The sequence below is a fragment of the Hemicordylus capensis genome, chromosome 1 (assembly GCF_027244095.1).
Source record: "Hemicordylus capensis ecotype Gifberg chromosome 1, rHemCap1.1.pri, whole genome shotgun sequence".
Classification (NCBI taxonomy): Eukaryota; Metazoa; Chordata; class Lepidosauria; order Squamata; family Cordylidae; genus Hemicordylus; species Hemicordylus capensis.
This window is the reverse complement of record NC_069657.1, coordinates 311999626-312016079: the sequence shown is the minus strand read 5'-3', so window position 1 is coordinate 312016079 and position 16454 is coordinate 311999626.

Here is a 16454-nt window from a genome sequence, read left to right as displayed (position 1 = left end):
TGTAATTGCAGAACCGTGCACTTCATCTATACCCTCTTATTATGTTATATAGGCACAGCATTTCCAGTAATTCTGGGTCAGCGAAAGCTTCAAGTTCCTTGACAGGAGAGCAGTGTCTGCCTTGTAGCAGCTTCAGCAATATGCCCCAAATAGTACAAAACCAGAGCAAATGTGCTGTAATTTTTATATTACCAGCGGATGCCTGTTACAAACTACACAGACTTCCTCCGCTAACGCATATGCAGCTTTTCAAAGATCATCATGTGTCAAAAAACAAAACCCCATGCCCTAACCTGTTTATGTCAGGCAGTCAAAGCAATCCTGAACTGAAAACTCAGACTCTTACAGACTCTTGCTGGAATGAACATCAAACAAGTATAGCTGGGTGCCTTTTTATACCTTTTGTCTCCATCTAGGCTTTTTGTACTCTGTCACCTTCAAGGGCTGTGAAGCGGCAGGCGGGCAGGCAGGCAGGCAGAATGGAGGCCCCTCTGTGTTAAGGTCTGCTTCTGCAGAGCAGCAGCAGATTGGAGATAAAGAGCCAGGTGGAAGAAGGAAAATAAAATGTTTCTGTTGACTGCTGAGAGGCTTTCTATGTGGTGATGCTCAACCATTCTTTGTCATTATTACAGTCGTTGTTAAAACTCTTTTCTTTCTAACCCTCCTGAGGCCTAGTTCTCATTGAGGTGGTATATCTGTGTCTGGGTTTCCATGACTGAATGCTCCTTCATATATGTTCCCTATACATAAAGAAATAATTCCTCCACCAAAGACTAGATTTTGTTTTATTTTGTGTGGAGGGGCATTCGATCATGTAAGTCTCCCCTTGGAGGCTGAAGTGGTATGGCACAGAGACAGGTTTATCACAGAACAAGGCTTAAGTCTTTCACTCCAGCATGGAGAGCCATTCAGGCTTCGGTATGTAGTGAATTCCCAAATTTCTGCCCGACGGACTTTGGCAGGGGGTGGAATTGACTGGGCCACATTGCCCGGGGGAGGGCAGGGGGGGCCCAGTGGTGGTGGTGGGCATCCAAAGCATAGTTCACTATTTGGAATGATCAGACCAATCCTTTTTGTTTAAGGAAGTAAAACTAATCACTTCAATTACTGAAGAGTTATTTCAGTCCTTTCGATTTACATTGACACAGGATGCAGTGCAGGGGCTGACAGACAGAGCAACCTTAGGCATGAAGTGGAAGGCAAAGTTTAGGGAGCTGCACAACCGTGCTGTTGCACAAGCACAAAAATGGTACAAATGAAGATCCGCAAACATCATTTGCTCATTTTTTGTGCTTGCCCAACAGTGCTCTTGCTTGCCCAACTACACAAATGTTATGCTCCATGGCATGTGTAACACGGTGCAGTAGGACATTTAGAGAGAAGAAGCTGTGTGTGTGGGGTGGGGTTTAATGAACATTTTGCCCCAGGCCTCTCAGAGTCTTAAAAGGCTTCCCGCTTCCAACCTCTTGTAGCTAGCCTTAAACCTTGCATATTTAATTTATTTATTTATTGTTGCATTTATATACCGCCTTTCGTTAAAAGACAACCCCAAGGTGGTTTACAAAAGTTAAAACATACAATAAAAAGGCAATAAAAACATCAAGCTAAAAATATATAAAAACATATTAAAAACAGGCATAAAAACAATACAACAGGTAAAAACACACAGAAGCAGCAGTAAAAATGATTATGTAAAAGCCTGGGTAAAAAGCCAAGTCTTTACAAGCTTTCTAAAAGCCGTGATGGAGTCCGAGGAACGAATGGCCACTGGGAGAGCATTCCAGAGTCTAGGAGCAGCAACAGAGAAGGCCCTGTCCCGAGTGCACGACAGCCGGGCCTCCCTCATTGTCGGCACCTGGAGTAGGGTCCCCTCAGATGTCCTCGTCAAGCGGGCAGCAACTTTTGGGAGCAGGCAGTCCCTCAAATTTCCCCCCATCAAATATTTCCCTCAAATATTTCCCCATCATACCACAAATTACAGTATCTTGTATTAAGCCAAGATCCAATTATTGTTTTACATATATCCTTTCCCTTCAGAGCCTCCTCCCACTGTGGGGGCAGCTCCCAGGGGGTGCAGCACCTCAGTTCACTGGGCTTTGTCAAAGGTCCAGGCAGTGGCTTCCAGCACCCTAACCTCACCTTCACCCCTTGACTTAGGGCTTGTTCTTTCATGGCTCCACCAGGTGCATCCTTGCTATGGTTAACACACTAGATGGATTGCTGGCACTCTGACTTGGCTCCGCTGCCTCAGAGTCGTTAGGCCACTCCTTGATTCAACAGGTACCTGACTCCTCTTGGTTTCTCCGGGGCAATGCACTCCACCAGCTTCCTTACATGGGGTAGGGAGGGGTGAAGTTTGGGTCTTGCCTCCCGATCCCAGGTGGTGCAGATACACCAGTACATCTGCAGTGCCTCTGCTTGCAAGCTGGCTGGCTGGGTCCACACTTCCCTATTTCCTCTCCAACTTACAATGGTCCAACATCCTTTATGTGTTGTTGGCTTTTTTTGGCCCAGTATTTAACCAGGATCGCTAACAGGGCCACCCCTAGGTGAGTGCAGGGCTGGGAGTGAATCAGCATGTGCATGGCTTCCTTGACATTTCATATCATTACAGAATCTTACTGATTGATGACATATAATGTGAGTGAGGTTTTTTGACATGTCTAAACAGCTTGGACATATAGTGCATTTCTAAAGAAAAAAATTAAAAATAAAGGCACAAGACATGCTTCACAGTACTAACTCAAACCTTCTGGATTGCAAATCAACTTGAGCAGTGTGTGTGTGTGTGTGTGTGAATATATATATATATATATGTAGAGAGAGAGAGAGAGAGAGAGAGAGAGAGAGTTTATTCCAGAAGTTTTTGTAATTTTCTGTCATGAAACAAGCCACTTATAGCACTTTTTGGATGGGTTCCCCCCACCCCAATATTTAAAACCAGCTATTTGTCCAATTCACTTCAATATAAATATACATATTCCTCCTACCCTGCCCTACATCTCTGCTCAATACCAAAGACCTATGCCAACTCATTCCAGGTGATCTAAAGGCTGGGGCAGAAAGGTTCTTATAACCTGAGAAGTCAAAAGCTGGGCTGGGCAGCAGGGGTGTAGCAAGGTTGGAGTGGGCCCAGAGACAAGATTTTAAAATGCCTCCCGCCCCCCGCCCACTGAAGCTCAGCTCAAGAAGTAAAGAAATCTTAAATGAGGCCAAATAGTGGTAACAAAAAGTATAGTAAAATTTATATTTTATATATGTATCATCATCCTAAATTATTTTTAAAAGGTTTTGTAAATTGTGGACAATGCAAGTCATTTAATGGTACTAGAGAAAGACATGCTGTTCTAGTAGCTCCAGGTCTTAACACTCACATCAGTTTTGGAGGATGAATGCAACTAAAGGAAGCCCAGGCGGGTGTGAGCCTGGGGGAGTCAGTCATGTGACTTGCCTCTGGGGCCCCCCCCAAGGCAGTGGACCCCCAGACAACTGTGTCCCCTGCTACACCCCTGCTGGGCAGGGCTGGGCAGAGGGTATGCACAGAGTTGTGGTATGCATGGGCAGCCAGTACTGGCCACTTTGCCTCCTCCCTCCCTCCCTCTTTCCTTCCTTCCCTGCAGCAGGCAGCCTGCCTGCCAGCCGGCACAGGACAGAACATCAGGCTTCAGGGACTGGGAGGCTTGCAGGACAGGCCTCTCTGGAAGCCCTGCTCACTCACCGAACAGCTGAGCAGCAGAGAGGGAAGGAGTTGTAGCAGGGAGCCTCTCACTCTCAGGCAAGCCTGATCAGCACATGCACACACACAGACACATGATGAGCTCCAGGCTGGGTTGCGCACTGGGAAATATAAATTACTGGGGCTGGGAGAGAAAGCGGAGCAGGCTGCAGTGTGCCCAGAGCGAGGCTCAGGGTCACCCCACCCTAAGGCCGGCCCTGATCACTAACAATTCCTGGTTAGTGATCCTGGTTAAATGTTGGCTAACCAAAGCAGTTTAATTGGGATTGCCCCCAAAGTCCAAGTTCTCATGATACATTCTGCGAAAGTGTGTCGGAGTGGCCGAACACAGTCCAATTTTTAACCATAGTCGTTCTGCTCATGGGAATGCAGCCTTACATGTGTTACCTAGCTCAAACGTGCACGTGGACATTCTGATGCTGATTTTCATTCAAAATATCCTAGTATTACTCACGCATTTCTGGCAACCAGTCCCAAATCTTGACTCTTACACCAAAAGATTCTGGCAGACTGGGCCGGGCTCACTCGCCCCCCGCCCCCACCCCGCAGCATTGGTTGGCAACTCTAAATGCCTATGTAATGATATTTTACTTTCCCAAGTGAACTGGAACTGGACTTGTTCAGAGGTGCCAAACAGGTTTCTAACCCTTTATTCACCTGAGCAAGAACCAAACAGGGACAAGTTGATGTAGCTTAACCTGATCCAGGAACCTCCTCAGTAAAATGTAATAGCTAGACTTATGTTAGTCTGAATATCTATATTTCTCCCCAGATGACATCTTTTTCCCTTCTGAAAATCTATTATGAATTCAAATAGAAATTTATTTTGAGTTTAAATAGAATTTACATCAAACACACGCTGTTAATGGCAGTTCAGCATTCTTTCCTACAGCAATTTATTTTTAAAGAGTCCCTTGAGATGTTCTTTTTAATTCTTTGCCCCTGTGATGCTCTTTATCTCTGTGAATTTCTTCTTTAAAAGTGCCAATAGTCTTACAAGAAACTAATTCTTTGGTGGGCAATAAGGAGCCACCACAATTTTCAGTAATTCATCTTTAACTATACTTTTTCTTTTGTTTTCCTTGTCTGCCACACAAAATTTAAAGGATCCACGTTCCTGCCCTTGTTGCCTTTCAACAGTAATGGAAACATTCATTAGTTAAGGTTTACTGAAACTATGCTTACAGTGTAGAAAGTGCCATTTGTAATGCAGAATCCATGACGTTTACATTGGGATATTAACTAATTATGGCCTACATAGTGGCAGTAGTTCTTAAGCAATGTTCCTTCTAAGGCATGCACACGTGTGCATGCTCACAAGTTTTTGGATGTCCGCTCCGTTCATTTTAGATCTCACTCAGGTTGATTCAGGAAGGCCCCATTCTGAATGCACATGCGCACACACTGCCTTGATACTGCTGCCCAGAACAAAACTCATTCCGCATAGAGATGAAAAAAATTAGAGGGACCACTGTTCTTAAGAAGTGCTTAATTTTTGTAATGAAGGGGGAAAAAGGCACAGATTCTATTCTTAGTTTTATACTAGTGCTAGAATGGCTCACAGCACAAATCCTTTCCTTTGAAATGCATGGGAGGATAGGGTACTGATCAGGAGAATAGCCACGTTATGGATTAGCAGTTTGCTGCTTTTTAAATAAAGACATCAGGAGTGATCTCTGCTCTAAAGGCAAAAAATGGATGCACACAGCTTAAACAAATTTGAAATAAAAACAGGAAAATACCTTGAAATGCAAGGGCATTGCTTACAAAAGGAGTGATAACCTTGCTGGTGCATTTCAGATATTTTGTTCAGACTCAATGTTGAGCTTAAGTGGCAGAGTAGAAAGTAGAGAGTGCTCAGCATTTTTCAAGACACACCTGGGAAGGGGGAAGTAGGAGTTGTGTCCCTGGGAGGCTGATGTCACAGGCACTATCCAATAAGTGCTTATAATGTGCATACAAACACATTTCACACATCATTCAGGACTTATTTTCATGACTGTTGGCCATAGCTCAGTGGTAGAGCTTATGCTTTGTATGCGAAAGGTCCCAGGTTCAATCTCTGGCATCTACAGGGTGGGCTACAAATAATTCCTGTCTGAAAACCTGGAGAGCTGCTGCCAGACAGTGCAGACAATGCTGAACTTGGGAGGCCTTTAAGCTCCAGTGAGACATTCAAAGAAGTAACGTGCTGGCTGACAGCAATCACACAATTCAGTATGCACACCATTTGGAGCCCTTAAAAAGCCTTTCTCAAAATGGAGTATAAAATCTCAAGTATGCATTGGGGTCCAAAAGTAGGGTTGCCGCTCTGCCTGAAGCTAGTGCTGACTATTCTCTCCCCACCACCCACCAATATTGTTCACAATATGAAGCCATTAACCACTCCAAGACTGTTTCCATCAGCACCTGGAGGTCATGGCTGATTCCTGGAGACTCACGGCCAGTTCTGGAGGGTTGGCAACCTTGACTAGCCATCATGCTCTACAGCTGCCAGGTCAATGACTGTTCCAAGAACAGTCCTTACAAATAATTGAATACTCAACACAGGCGCGGCTCGTGAACTCTCCTCCAGGGGCGGCGGGTGGCTTCTTTAAGGTAAACGGAGCCGGTGCTCCGTGCTACCCAGCAGCCCCCATGGCAGGGAATTGCCTCCACCACTCACCTGGCCACTGGCAAGGGCTCGCCTCCATGGGAGCCAGGTGAGTGGTGGAGGCGATTCCCCGCTGCGGAGGCTGCTGAGCAGCACGGAGCACCGGCTCCATTTACGTTAAAGAAGCTGCCCACCGCCCCCCCAGAGGCATGTTCATGAGCTGCGCCTGACTCAACACACTCCATCTGTATTACCTTACAACCCTGTAAGGTGATCATTGTAGACAGGAGGGAGGAGGCGGGGAAATGGTGGTTTCCCTAAGGACACCTTCTGAGCAAGGTGAGAGCTGAACCAGGGACTTTCTGCTTGCTCGACTATACCAGCTCTTCCTATCACAACAGATGCTAGGTAAGAGACATAGTAGGACAACTACCTGGGTCCTAGGATGTGGTCTCAGGGCATATGATAGAGCTACCTGGCTGAAGCTATTTCTTTTATGAGCCAGCTGGGGTGGTTAGTACCATCTAGAGGGACAAATGTTATTTGTGATTTTTGACAAGGTCTAAACCCCTAGAGATGGAAAATAGGTGGCAGCATTTCAATACTGCCAGCTTTCAGTATATTATCATGCTATTATTGTCATGACCATCCAGCTGGCAGCTGCCAAATTTGCAATAGAGCTTTAAGAACACAAAAACTACTATACAATTTTATCAGTGTTGTCAGAGGAATTGGAAATGACAATTAGCAGGAGTGTCCTCCAAATGTTACTTCATGGAGCAAGTACAATAATTTATCCATTGTTACCCTAACCCTGACCCTAACTCTAAACCTTTCCTTTGTACAAAAATGACTGCAATTTTACCCAACTCATTTGGGGAAAAGGGATAAGGAAGGGGTGATAACACATAGAAAGCTGTAAGAGCTTTCATTGTTGCTGTCATTTATTTTCTATCTCAGGGGTGGGGGGGTGGGGAGAGACATTGCCAAAAATTACAATGAAGCTATTCCCACAACCAGGAGAAATTGGACTAAGGGAGGCTAGCCCAATTTTACCTCGTTGTCTGCTGCCACAGGGGATGTGCAGCTCCCGGCAGAAAACTACCGAAACTATCCCTCCCCTTAAACAAGAAATGAGAAATTCCCCCAAACTACCCCACCCCTAAGTCTAATCCTAACCCTAACCCTTTTAAGTTGCTCATATGCCGCTGTGGCATCACACAAAGAGACCCCCACCAGGAGGCTAAAACAAGCTTCCTGGCCTCGGGGGTCTCTCTAGAATGCCCCCCGTGCTCATGCAAGGCATCCTGGATCTTCTGGGGGCCAGGCAGCCCCGATCCCCACAGCCCTCACCGGCTCCATGATGCAGCTGGTAGTCGTGTGGGTGGCTGATCCGACCACCCAGGACTTGGAGGCTAATCGTGTGTGGGGAGAGCGGGCTAAGCCCATTCTCCTTGCACAAACCCTCCTGGTGCTTCACACGGGTTGTGTGAAGCGCCTCTGAGTGTTCATCCCCTTAAATTGTACCAATGTTCAAAATTTTAGGACCTGGATTATGGACTACAGTATATGCTGATTTAAGCCTGATCACTGTCTGTATGGCTGACCACTTATGAATCCCATCTACTCTGCCTTGAGTTCTGTGATAATGCAACTCAAGATGAAAATAAAATATTAATTAAAATAGATGCACATGCAACTTTGGCAACCAAGGTTTCTGGTTCCAGAGCACTGCAGTCTACTAGAATGTGAGGATTCCCAGACTAACTGAAGGATTTTTTACTAAGTTAATGACATTAACTGACATGGACATAGGAACATAGGAAGCTGCCATATACTGAGTCAGACCATTGGTCTATCTAGCTCAGTATTGTCTACCCTCTCTGGCTCCTCCAAGCTGAGAGAGATTCCTGCCTGAAGCCTTGGAGAAGCCACTGCCTTCTCCAAGGCTGCAGAAAGGAATCTCTCTCAGCTTGGAGGAGCCAGAGAGGGAACTTGAAACCTCCTGCTCTTCCCAAAGAGGAATATCTCCTGAGGGGAATATCTCGCAGTGCTCGCACTTCTAGCCTCCCATTCAAATGCAACCAGGGCAGACCTTACTTAGCTAGGGGAACAAGTCATGATAGCTACCACAAGACCAGCTCTCCTCTCTGAAGTGGAGAGGACAAGTCATTCAATACTAGTGTTTATTTAAGGAATTAAATCTTCCCCAAAAGAAGGCTGGGCAGCTCATCTAATAAAAAGCAAAGGCTTGATCTTCTCAGTTGCTGCAACAAAAACCTATAATAATTATCTAAGGGTACTTAAAATGAATTACAGCCTCACAGTTTCCAGCAACACCATATGGAAACTATACTAACTCTTTTTGACCCAAAGTGGATATAGACAATGTGAATATATCACCATATTTTTTCCAGTGCTTTCAAGCCAGGGAGGGAGTGTTTAGGTTGAAACTGAAGTTAGATTTAAAGCCCTTTTCCTGCCTAAAATTAGACTTTAAAATGATGTTTTCCACTTTATAGTATAAACAAGACTTTTCCTGGACTCTGTTACTACCAGCTAAATGTAGTAGCGCTGCTACTTGCTAGACTCATGAGGACTGCAAAGTTTTTATTTATATAGGGTTTCAAATTAAAGGCAACAAGCCAGTTTCTGATCTTCTGTTATAGCAAAGGTTCCCATGGTTCTAACAGGAAGAGAGGAGAGCTGATCTTGTGGTAGCAAGCATGACTTGTCCCCATAGCTAAGCAGGGTCTGCCCTGGTTGCATATGAATGGGAGACTTGATGTGTGAGCACTGTAAGATATTCCCCTCAGGGGATGGAGCCACTCTGGGAAGAGCAAAAGGTTTCAAGTTCCCTCCCTGGCTTCTCCAAGATAGGACAAGATTTTTTTTTTAATAGGACAAGATTTTTTTATTGAACCAACAAACTACCAAAGCATACAGTACGTTGCCAAAGCACAATTATATACAAAGTGGTTGTTTGTACATGATATACTGTATCTACAATGATTTACACACAAGGATTTGGAAACACACAAGTTATGAAGTATATGCAGGTAGTACTGTAACTCGGGGGTGGGGGATTACAAGGCACATCAGGTAATCGGGGGGGTTATGTCCGACGTCCATTTCCACAATTTGTCCCATTGCTGTTTAGAAGAGATACTCTTGTCTTTTTGCACATAACCATACAAACTTTTCCAGAAGAGATTTACTGTCTCATCTGTGTGAACCTCTTGGTTGCGTCTTCCCTCCCTATTCCTATGCACGAGCATTGCATAAATGACATACAAGTTTACTAACCTGATTACGAGAAGGGGAACATTCCAGTTCCCTAGTATGGGGGCACCCGTTCCGTCCCGTTTCCTTGAAGGTTTCTTTCTGGGACCTCGAAAGGAGGTTCTATCGCTCAAACCCAAGGTTAGTTCTTTCCAAGTCTGTTTTTCCAAATCAGGCCACTCTAACAGCTCCAAGATAGGGCTGAGAGAGATTCCTGCCTGCAACCTTGGAGAAGCTGTGCCAGTCTGTGAAGACAATACTGAGCTAGATATACCAATGACTCAGTATATGGCAGTTTCTGACTCAGTATATGGCAGTTTCCTATGTTCCTAGGAAGTAAAGTCATGGGACTACAAAGCTCTTGGCACCCCTCACAACCAGACCTGGCCTTTATTTCAGGTGTTGGTGGGCATGTGTCTGCCCAAGGAATATGACTTCTGTTGGCAGTTTCTGGGTTTTGTGTTGCTGCATCAGGTCTTCTACAAATGCAAAATACATTTCAGTGGGTACTGGACAGCAATAACTTAGATAAATATGTTTTCATTTGCATAGTCATTGCCTTCAATAGTGTAGCAACTCCAGGAAATTGTTTTAAATCCCAGAAGCCCTCTAAAACCTTGCACCCATGCTTATATATCATCTCTTTCTCTCCCCCCCCTCACTCTCTCTGTATATATGTATATACTCTCTTTCTCTCTCTTGCTAGTCATAGTCCAAATTTAAAGACCAACCTGAGGGAAAATGTTTAATTCATATTGCATTTTTAGGCAAAGAAAGAGAACAACCTAGCAAGAAAGGAAGAAAGCAAGAAAGACCTCTGTCAAGATTGCTTTTTGATTTGTATCACTAGTGTCTTTTTTTTGTCTGTGTAATGAAATAAAAAAGAGAAAAAATTAACTGGACAAGAATAAACTGAAAATCAAATATCTTTCAAACGTAAGAGAGAGCTTAGAAAATACCCCAGAGCTCACCAGAACCATTTGAACAGAAATTAATTTAACTCTTTGTTGCCCATGCTAGCTAGTGTTTGCTGAGCCTCTCAGAGTATTTCAGAAAGCTTCTACAGCTTGCATCAAGCTGAAAGAAGTGCCTGCCTTATATAGCAAATACAAGAAAAGCAATTTAATTAGGGATGGACAACTTCTTCAGTCTGGTAGGGCCCCAAATCCTCCCTGGCCAAGTTCCTCAGGAGCCAGTCCCTGCAATATCATCACTGATCATGGGGTAGTGATAACAATGGCCCCATTCACATGTAACACAAAACTGCAGTTAAATGAGGCAGAGGTTGGAATTCCTGTATGTCTTACTGTGTGAAACCATGGTTTCACAGCAAAAGCAACCTGCAGTTTCCCTTACCAAACTCCAGTTTGAACCTTTGGTTTGTACTGAGTTTTGCCACTCCAACCTGAGCTTTCAGGGAGTTAAGTCCAAATGCAGATGCCACCATAACTGCAGGTTTGTGTCATTTCTGGAACTGAAATCATAGAGATGGCAGCCCAGATCCACACAGGAACGTGCCTATTCCATGCCTGCCATGTTTCTTGATGGCCGCCTCTGCGAGTATTTGCCTAGTCCCCTGTCTCCGAGCTACTCAAGCTATTGTCTGACAACAGATATGCCACCACTTCCCATCCCAAGCCTCTAAGCCTGGCAAATGGAAAAGTCACATGGGGGGGGATGCCCTCTTCCCACTTTGTTCCTTGTTCCCCTGTCCTGGCAATCAGGAGAAAAAGGGGACAGGATGGCAAGATGGGCACTATGTGCTTTGTTCTCCTAAAATGATGCAGTAAAGATCTATGTTCACAAACACATGTAGTTACGGTGGCACTATAAATCAGGCAACCCAATTACATTACTGGGAAGATAACATGTCAGGACAGCGATACCCGGGGTCAGGTTTAAAAGGCAGCCCCACCCAGGAATTCTTGAATGGCTCTGCTCTATTTTGTGTACAATAAAGTTGGAGAAGGGGGGCCCAGCCTCTTCCCCTTGGGTTAATTTGTGCAATCCCTAGACTTACTCATGAGAAGAACCATCCAGCATTGCCTAGAGTGATGGGAGATTCTCTCCTCTGTGATGATGATGGATGCTTCTCCAGAGTGGAACACTCTCTCATGAGAGTGGGAGGCCATGCCGATACCCATTCAAAACTCATGAGAAGAATCATGGGGGGTGGGGCCAGGTGGATCAGACAGAATAGCTAATAATGTGCAATGATACCTCTTCTCTCATGGACTGCTCTCTCAAGGATGTTAGGCTATGGCAATATGCATGGGGGCCAGAAGGCATATGCCACTCAGCCTGGTTGCTTGGCATAAGCAAGCCATGGAGATGGATACCCTAGCAACACTTCCCTCTGCCGTGGCGACTGCCACAAATAACCATTCCAAGCAGGCCCTCTGCCAGCCTGGCTGTCCATTGGAACATATCCATTGTTATTTTTGCCTGTAACATTGACCCTCCTCTCCTGGGGTCCCTGATAATTGGGGCTCCCCTCTTCCTCTGATTCCCCACGGTTGTTGATCTACATATGCCGCAACATGGGTCTGAACCCAGGAGATTTGAAAGAGAGTGAGGATCTATTCCCTGTCCCAGTGTTTCCCTAGTCAGCCCACCCAGGACTGGACTGGCTGGACCCTTTGGGTGCCTCGAAGGGTTGCTTGTGGAGGAGGGGGCCGCTGTGCAAAAATTGCCAGGGTCAGCCATCACAAGAGCATTCTTGGTCACAGTGGTCCAGACCCAGAATCCTTTGCCTTCCCTTATATACATATTCCCTCCTAGGAAGTGGGCATCATCCTTTCCCAGAGTTACAGAAAAATAGTGCCCCTCAGCATCCCCCATTTCCAGCAATTGTGCTTGTAAGAGACTACGACTATTACTACTACTACTACTACTACTACTACTACTACTACTATACTACTACTATTTATATACCGCTCTTCAACCAAAGTTTAGAAAATGGTTTACATAGAAAAATAATTACTACATAAATAAAATGGTCCCGTGTACCCAAAGGGCTCGCAATCTAAAAGAAACATAAGGAAGATACCACCAGCAGCCACTTGAGGGATGCTGTGCTGGGGCTGGATAGGGCCAGTTGCTTCTCCCCCTGCATAAGAGAATCATCCCTTTAAAAGGTGTTAGCTGGGGTACAGACTGTTTTGGTCCGGGGCTCTTACGAGCGCAGCAGTGTAATTGCTGTCAGAAGTGGGGCTTGCATGCCATTTAAAGGGATATAAATGCCCTTTCCCTGCCAAGGGAGAGTGGTCCATTCATTCTGAAAAGGCAGGATCATGCTTGGCATGCCCCCTTGAAGTTCGTGGCCAATGGCTGCTGGACTGCCGACATTTTGATGCTACAGTTTCTGTAGTGCTACAGAACCTCCCGGGATGCAGCCTCGGTAGAGGGAGTGGCTCCCCTACCCTGAAACTGGAGGCTGCCGAGCCACAGTTGAACCAATGTGCGATGCGATTCATGGTTACAAAAATTAACCATGGGTTCAGCAAACTCCAGTTTCACATTATGTGTGCATGGGGCTAATATTTCTTCCTCCTACACATTGGCTAGGAAGAGTTTGGTCCCCTGAAGTTGAAAAACTCTCCCAGCACTCAATAAGAGACCTTCCCAGATGTGTCGGTGATAAGCAGGAGCCCCTGGTGCTTTCTCTTATTTATTGATGAGAGAGATGCTGGCCAGCTCATCTGGGAGGATTTTGGCCTGGCTGTTGCTCTCAGGCTGCCTTCTCAGTGCCTTGGTGCTCCCTCCCCAGCACTAAATGCCAGAGGTGCAGATCCCTCCCTAAGCATTTGAGGAGTTCCCCCTTCATTTTACCACCCTTACCAATCCTAAAAACCCAGATCTACTCCCCTGCAGAAGAGCCTTTCCTTCCCTCTCCCTAAAAATTGCAGAGAGGAGTCACTGCTCAAACTTTCCCTCTGTCTGCACCTTGCTAAGTGACCCAGGCATCGTGCAACATTGCAGCACTTTCTTGGGCTGCCTCCCATTTTCCACAGGGTACCTCTAGAATCAGAAGTGGTGCTTCACATGCCACAAAGTGCTACTTTGGGAGACATGAAGACCATACATAAGCTGCCTTCTGCTAAGCCAGGCATCATCCATTCTGACTGGCAGAAGCTCACCAGGGTTTCAGATGAGGCTTTCCCCCAACTTTAGCTGAAGTTGCCAAGGTTGAATCTGGGACCTTCTGCACTCAGATCATGTGCTTTATCACTGAGTTATGGCCTTCCCTTGAAATGACAGGAAGCCAGATTAATGTGACTGAATCAACATGTAGTCCATGTGACCTGACAGGTTGGTCAAGAGGCCTCTACAATATTCCAAATGCTTCTAGGGCATCCAGAATGCCAGGCTGAGAGCCTTCTGGGTTAGAAGTGGCACCTCATGCATAGCTATGCACCATAACTATGGACCTCATGCATAGCCATGCACCACATGAAATGTTGCTTCTGGCTTTACAGGTGCATCACATAAAATAACAGAATGCTCTTAAGACTTCAATAATATCACAGAGGCCTCTGGGGCAACCTCTCATTTTGTGCAGAGGAAGCACCAGAAAACTGGGAAATAAGCCTAAACATAGTACCGGGAAAGCCAAAAGCAGTGCCAACCCCCAGGTGTCCTCTCTTTGTGTGCCAGGTTGGGCAGCTAGCCAGGTGATAAGCTTAGTGTGATGAGCATTGTTCAAAGAGTTGTGTTCATTGGGCCAGCTGCTTCCAACTGGAGTGGGGTGGACTCCGCAGAATCCTGCCACAGCCTACTTGGCTCCCATTGGCCATTGTTGGTTTAGACTGTAAAGCAGGGATGGCCAACAAAGATGGCCAGCCCATAGCCCTGAAGGCAAAGTTGGCTCTCCATCCCAATTCTGATATCTGCATCTCAGTTCTTCACCTCCTTGCCTACACATGTGGGCACTGAACCATTAATGATTCCATAAGTGACCCTCGGTGCAAAATGTAAGGGTGCTGCTGACCTTCCGTAGCACAACAGTATCTTCCCATTTCCCACAAAAAAATCAAGCCTGTTGTTGGGAGGCTGAATGGGTGCTTCCTGTCCAAGCTGCTAAGAGATGTGATATTAGCAGTGATGTGGAAGACTCCTGCATCTGGTAGACTCCAATATATGGGGGAGTCTAGCCATGCAGGCTGAAGAAGCTTATTTTATTTATTTGATTGTTTAAAATATTGGCAACCCACTCCTCCCGTGCAGTACTGTTCAGGGCAGCTTGCAAAGAAAGAAGTTGGCTTCCGTTGCTACTGTAGAGCACCACTGTGCCACATTATCCCTGCTAACTTGGCAAAGAGGCACCTTTTAATGTGGTGGTTCTCTTTATTTAGCAGGGGGAGAGTAACTGGCCCTATCCACCCCCAGCACACTACCTCCAGTGACTGTTGCTGGTGTCTATCTTGTGTTTCTTTTTAGATTGTGAGCCCTTTGGGGACAGGGGTCCATCTTATCTTATTTATTTATTATTTCTCTGTGTAAAATTTATTATTTATTATTTATTTATTAAACTATTTATTATAAATTTATTAAAATAAATTTATTTATTAAACTGCCCTGAGCCATTTTTGGAAGGGCTCTATAGAAATCGAATATATACATACATACATACATACATACATACATACATACATACATACAATAAAATATCTCTCACAAGGATCTGTTTATGATCAGCCAGAGGAAATGCTCTGATAGACCATCCCCATCTATGGACTCTGGCTCAGATTCTGCACAGCGAGCTGCCCTTTAAAGAAAGAAGTGCACTTGCTGCTTTCGTGCTAGCCAACAGCCCACCCATGTTGCTTAAGGAAGAGGGGGCTGCTCTGTGGCTTCGAAGCTATACCTAGGTTGCCACTGTGCTGGTGTATAGCTCAGTGGGCATGGAGCAGCCTTTACATCCACTTCTGCAATCAGCATAGATGGGCTACTGGTTGGTGTGGAAGCAGTGAGCATGCCTCCTTCTTTGGTTGGTGGCTTGCTGCACAGAATGTAATCCAATGTTCTAGCTGTCTAACTTCACAAACTACCCCTAAAGAGAGAAGATTGGCTTACCACCATGGCTCATTTGACCTCACACTGGAAGTTGCTTCAATAAGATGGTTCACTGCTCACCTGCTTGGTTTTGTTTTTTGGGGGAGGGGTTGATTTGCATTCTCTGGGATCAACATGGTGATCCCACACTGCAAACCAAGAAGAAGTTATTAACGTGTGGTGGAAGTCTCTGTGAATAGTGGCCGTCCTAAATATATCTGCTTATTATTTCTAAGCATACTGAATGAATATTTTGTCAATGGTCATAAACTAGATGACATTTGATTGTTTTGGCAGGCCCTCAGCCAAGCTGGGAAGTGAAAACTGAAATGCAACAAAACTATTCTAGGCACAGGTAGAAAGGAAAGTCATCTGGTCTTCAGTTTCAGCCTCAAAAATTTCTATGTATCTCTGGGAAAGTATTTGAGAGCAGGCAGCAGGGTGTTTTAAGGTAACAGCTACATTTTTCTTTCTTTCTGTTTTCTATTATACACTTGCCATTTCGATGTGATCTGCCTGTTGCCACAGGGGTACTTTTATGAGTAAGGTGATTTTAATGCTAGAATGGGACCAAATGATGTTTGTTTGTATATAGCTTACCAAAGTTATCCTCCAGAAAGAGATTGCCTGCCACCACTACAAAGGCGGCAGTCTAAAGATCAGGTTTGCAACCTAGCAGATCTGTACAGTGAATGTACTAGATATGTTTGGGCTAAACGAGTGATGGATAAGAATACAGTGGGTGAATTTACCTACTGGTCTGAGCTCAGAGCGAGTGTTCTGGACTAT